At 49.2% G+C, this 5,991-nt stretch overlaps 1 protein-coding gene across 1 annotated transcript in view; it reads right to left on the reverse strand.

The window, feature by feature from the left end:
* Positions 1 to 2,681, reverse strand: part of LOC105560759 — an 87,074-nt gene extending 84,393 nt beyond the window's left edge. The window contains exon 1 of the mRNA XM_012010141.1: positions 1,709 to 2,681. The gene's annotated coding sequence lies outside the window, so the exon portion shown is untranslated. The remainder of the gene's footprint in view (positions 1 to 1,708) is intronic.
* Positions 2,682 to 5,991: the final 3,310 nt, after the last annotated feature.

The following is a 5,991-nucleotide window of genomic DNA, read 5'->3' on the forward strand; positions in this document are numbered from 1 at the left end:
GGAGTTCCATTAAAAAAAATGGCGGCGACCTCCATATAATCATAAAAAATTAATTTTTTTGGAACATTAATTTTACCATTATATAGCCCTTTTAAAACCGTACAACTTTTGTCTGAAACATTTTTCCGTATCTCCCATATTTTTCGAGATATTTTACCGGTCCGGTACTTTTCCCTCACCCTGTATATTTGCAACAGCACGTTCGCAGGCTTGAAATTCGCAATTCAACGTTAATTAAAAGTAACGAACAACGTTTCGTTCACCTTTAATAGAAAAAATAACAAGATAATTAATTAATTTAAATACCATTTCCATTTGGAAAAAGTACTCGGTCCAGTGTGAACTAAAGTCACAAATATATTATTCTATTCTTTCACGACAAAGTGTCACGCGTCGATTCAAAGCTCAAGCGAATAAGAAAGATTTCGGAAAACCGAAGTGACGAAACTTTGCTCCGAGCGTCGCACGAGCTCGCCTTGAAATTTCAGAGACACCCGGTGTACCGGGTAACGCGTCGAAAATCAGCGTATATTCCGTCTCGCATCGCGCGGCTATTGATTTTCCCCGGGTAAATCGCACCGACGTAAGGCTGACTGTGCACTTCGGCAATCGACAAGGATGTATTTTTCACGCGAGAGGAGAGCAACGGCGGTTGCGTCTCCCAGCGGAGTGAATTACAAGGGGGACACCGTCAGAAGCGCCCTAATCAAGTCCGGCGGTTAAGGCAGCCCTGAGCTCGGGCTGTACCGAAAAAGTGGAGCAGAGCGTCGACTCGCTCGAGCCCAGGTGCACCCGGGAATATCAACGCGACGTTGAATTTTTTAAATCCGCAGGTAATAGACAACGACGTCGGACAACTTTTTACCGCTCCTTCGGAGTCCAAATACTTTCCAGCATCCCCTTCGGCCGTTTCTCGCCGTACGTTAAGTAAATCACGCGTCAACATTGTCGACATCGTGCACACGTCTAATCGCGGATACCCGTTGTCGTAATCGAAAGAGACAACCGGCGTAAATTGGTCGTCCTGCGTCCCGGGGCGTTCGAGCGTTTACTCGAATCGTCGGAGAAAAGGAATTCGCCAAGGATTGTGCACCGAGCGATCCGTTATTTTAATTGAATTATTTAAAGCACACAGCTCTCGGCGTCCGCGTATAACCGAGTCGTCGCGAAAGTAACGCGACGCGAAGAGGAGCTTGACTTATTCCTTTAGCCGAAAGCCGAAAGAGACTCTTGTCGCCAGCTGGCGTTTAAAACTCAACAAGTCAATAACCGAAGATACCATTTTGCACTGATTGCGAGACAAAAATTTCAAATCTCCTCGGCTCGTGTGAAAAACGTCTCTAAAAAACAAAAAAAAAGAAGCCTGGTCATGGGACGAGCCGACGCGACGACGCTCGCGAGTCTCTCCACTATTTGGCCTTTATAAACAAAAATGGAGAACGCTGCTTTTGCCATCCGATCGATTACGTGCTCCTCGCGTCCTGTCGGCTCCTATTGATATTATATCGTCGACGCGCGTCTACAAAGCGAGCCCTAAAATATCCCAGATTGCAGTTATGGATGAGGCCAAGATCGACTCCGGACGATGACGTTCGAAGGTGGCGAACGGCCCGAGACCGATACCGGGGCGGCCCTTTTCTCTCTCTTGATGCCCAGCGATCTCGAGTCGCACGCGGGCGAGGCGAGGAAAGTGAAAACTGGCACGTACCTGCGTCCGAAACGACGATGATGTCGGCGCCGTGGAACAGCTGATCGACTCGCTCGGTGGGTGTCGGCCTCGCCTAACCTCTTCTCCCGGCGCCCCGCTGCCGCGGCTGCTGCACTTTGACACGCATCCGACGCACTCGTCGACGTGCACGACAACCGTGACTTTCGGTCCACGGGCCACTCACTTGGCGTACACGCCACCCCTCGTCGCTTCTTCACTCGCGCGACGCGTCTCACTCCGATCCGGCGCGATTGCCGACGGGCCGGCAGGTCTACCGCGGCCAACTTCCGACCGCAGGAGGGAACGTCGCGCGATCTCGGCCCCGATTAACGACGGCACGCGCGACCGCGTCGCGGCGTCGCGACGCTGTGCTCGCTGCGGGACGTCGCCTCGTTGACGGCCGCTCATCGGCGAGTCGCGCACTCGCGGCGCGGCGTCGCGCCCGGCAGGTCCATTTCAGGCACGACGACAGGCAGGACGGCGGGGCGTCCGCGTATAATAATCGCCCGACCGCGAGACTCCCTACCTCGTTACAGGCCGACTCACGCGACGCACCGCTGCCGCGCGGCAGGTGCCGTGGCTGGCGGATCCCGTGGCTGGGGCGGCGCGGAATCCTCGGCGCGGGGATGTTGTCGTCGGCCGCGCGGCGGAATCCTCCAAACCGCGTACGCGCTCATGTTCCCGTGTCGGCCGTGACGCGCGCGGCGCGGCGTCGCAACCACCGCGATGCACTCCGCGGCCGCGGGGGGGAGGCGAAATCCCGCAGCCCCCCCGTAGTCGATTAATCCCGCGGCACGGCGACGCAAGCTTGGGCCGCCTCGCTCTATTTACCGTTCGCGCGAACAAAGCGGGGGCGGCTGCCCGAAGCGCGGCCTGTGCGCACGGACGAGCCGGACCGAGCGGGCACGAAGACGGACGGACGAACGTACGACTGTGCGCGGGCCGCTCGCGCGCACCCGACGTTATCGCGCGCGCGGTACAGACTAGACTGAAGGTGGCCGCCGGCGCAGCGCGGACGATATACGCGGCGCGCGCATGCGCGCGCCCCGTCGTCTCGCGCCGCTCTTCGCCGCGCGCGCGGCGGCGGCGGCGAGGCCGATTCCCCGGCTGTATTGTGCCTGCGCACGTCTGTCCGCCGAGATCTGTTTCTTCGTGTCTCTGTGAAATCGAACTTGCCGAATGTTAATCCGAGCATTTCTCAAACCCTTAGCCGACGCCGCGGACAAGTTCGATCGATCCCGGCAGAATTTCGCGAGACTCTCACCTTCTGTTGAGGATCCGTTTTCGACGGATCGTTCGATTCGTGCGGCGCCAATTGACTTGATTGATTGTTTAAATTGTTTCTCGAGATGCGAAAATGAAAGAGCGCGTCGCCAATTAACTTGATTGATTATTTAAATTGTTTCTCGAGGTACGAAAATGAAAGAGCGCGTCGGCGTATTGCGGCACGATTGATTTTTGCGAAAGAAAGATTGCAGAAGCGTGCACTTTTGACGAGTTTTGCGACGGGGGATATACACGTTTCGATTTTACGCAACGGTTATAGAATATTATAATTGCTTTACGTAACGCTATCAATATCTACGGACGGAAATAACGCACGGACAAAAAGTATAAGACATTATTTGCGACAGAGTCTAATTTAATTTTAATCGATACTCACCGTAATTATAAAACGCGTCATTTATATTTCACACTTGCGAAATTTGTGGCGCGTCTAATTTCGGAAAATACAACGCGCCAAGTCAATTGTTGTACACTTATTTGTAACGATTGAAAAATCTAAATCAATTCGTTAAGATTTCGCCTGAATTTCAACGTCCGTCGCCTTTAATTTCTCGGAATCCCACCTGCTCCAGTTTCCTTAATCTGCCCCTAATAGCCCGAGTATTCCTAGTAATCCTAACAGCTCTCGCTCACTACTCGACACGAATTCCGCGATGCCCCTGTCTTCATTTTCTGCCCGTTAATTTTTATCAATTCGCAAGTTCTTGTATCATTAAGCGTCTCGTGCCATTAAGCGCCTGATTACAGCCACAATTTAACGCGGTTGAGCTAGCGCGATTTCGATTTCGCAATTCGAGCTCCGCGCTCGATAACCAAGTATGTACATCCAGCGGGACGATTGCGATCCGCGATCACCGGCGAGATTCGAAGGAATGCGTCCTGTATCTGAAAACCGCGTATCCGCGATTTAACGTCCGCCGCGTTTTCCCGTTTCCATCTTCAACATTGCGGAAGAGAGAATTTCTATACGATCCGTTAAATCGAAACGGAAGCGGACGGCTTCAATAATAAATAACGCGAATAATAATTATTCGCATATCTCGTGGCGATCCCGTCGTTGTTTCCAGTCTCTGCCTCCTTTCGAATTCCCCAGTTGCAATCGTAATACCCGCGAAATATTCATTACGATCGCGCGCGAAACAGCTATCGGACGCGATCGAACAATATATGTAAAGTTAATTAGGATCGCGCGATACTTTACGCGGCACTCCCAGTAGCATTACCCGTACACGATATGCAATTTCGCGCGACGCAGGAAACATTAAGATACAATCCACTTTCCGTTTCGCTAGATAGCCGTCGTCTTGCGTGTGCATTTTATGAATTTTCGCAAATCCTATACGCGTTAATGTCCGTGCATTTTTTTTGTCGTGGAGAACGTGTCTGCGGGAACGAGAAAGGGAAAAAAAAGACCACGGGGACGCGCGGCCGAGCCGCTCCCTCGCGCGAATATTTACATCTTGTAAACAATTATAACACACTCCCATCGCAAAGAGCCCGTCTATCGTCGCGAAATCTTTGATGCGTACACAGTGAAATTAATTCACACCTAATGTTCCACGCGGATTTACGAATCAGTTGTCGATGCGAATGAATCGGTACGTGACGATTTTTCATTAGCCCGCAATTTAGCCGCCCGTTTATTATTCCACGCTCCGCCACGTTGCTTTCCGTTATCTGTCCGCACCCGCAGAAAAAAATTTCCGCATCCGATGCTATTGCGCTTCAATGTATATCATAAAATAGGATCGACATAGCGCCAATTGTATTTATTATACACGAGAAAAGAAATGCTGTTGAATTAAACAAAATGAAGTTGCTTGAATTAAACGTTAACGTCACGGGCTGCAACAAATCAATTGTATTTGCTATGGATTTTAATTTTAAGCATTGAACTGAATATCCAGATTATTAAGGCCTGGTTGCACCAACGTCGCTTAGATTTAAGCTTTAGCTTATTTCACTCTTTGTCTCTTTCTAAGGGAAACAGTTGGAAAGCGACAAAGAGTGAATTAAGCTACAGTTAAAATTACGTGACGTTGGTGCAACCGGGCCTAAGACAACAATCTGACGTTGTTTCAACGATTTTATTTCAATTGCACTGAAAGAAATATTTTAATCTTAATTGAAAATTTCTAAAATCTAGAATAAAACGACAGTACGTATCGTCTTTTGTCGAATATCGTGATGTCAACTTCGTACATTGTAAGATGGAGGGACAATTTATTCTAAACGAAAGAATATACAAACTTACATTTGTATAAGTTACTCTTGTCTCGATCTTTTTTAATTCGATAGAGGAGAATAAGAATTATTGATTTTATTCTGATATCGTCTTATTTTTATACTAATTGTAAGTGAAGTTGTGAGAAATAGAAATGCGTCTAGAATATTTTTTGTCTCGGTAACGGAAATCCTTTCTGAGGGTGCGTTGTCTGACGAAAAATACGATCGGTTTGTCACACAAATTTCACCGGTAACTGCATCTCATCGGATAAATTTCACCGGATGTGTCCATCATTTATTCGGAAGACGCAATCGGAAAAATTAGCCATCGGAAACACAAGTTACTCGATTGATCCGACGGAAATTTTTCTCACAATCAGTGCCATCGTTCGAGTCAACGTGTCTCGCGTATCTTCCTCTCGATCCCGATCGACAATAAATAAACCACGTGTAATCACCACGACGAAAAGTTTAAAGCGCGCCACGTATAGCCGATAAATAAGCTGGAAACTCCTGTTCCTTGTCGTTTCGATTCACGACGACTGCGAATAAAGTACGGACGAGTAGACATCCAAGCGCGTTTCACGCTAACATTAAGAGCCCATCGCACGGATCGTGAATAATTAATTCCTCGAGAACGATCGCGCGGTCCGAGGAATAGTAACGAGACGACAGGCCCGCGCCACACACTCTCAAGCTTTGCTATTCTGTAATTCTTTACGGCGACGTTGTAATCGTAAAGCCTCGTCTACATAGAAATCGTAAAGTTG

Source organism: Vollenhovia emeryi, unplaced genomic scaffold (assembly GCF_000949405.1).
Source record: "Vollenhovia emeryi isolate VEMERY1.0 unplaced genomic scaffold, V.emery_V1.0 DF939222.1, whole genome shotgun sequence".
Taxonomy (NCBI): Eukaryota; Metazoa; Arthropoda; class Insecta; order Hymenoptera; family Formicidae; genus Vollenhovia; species Vollenhovia emeryi.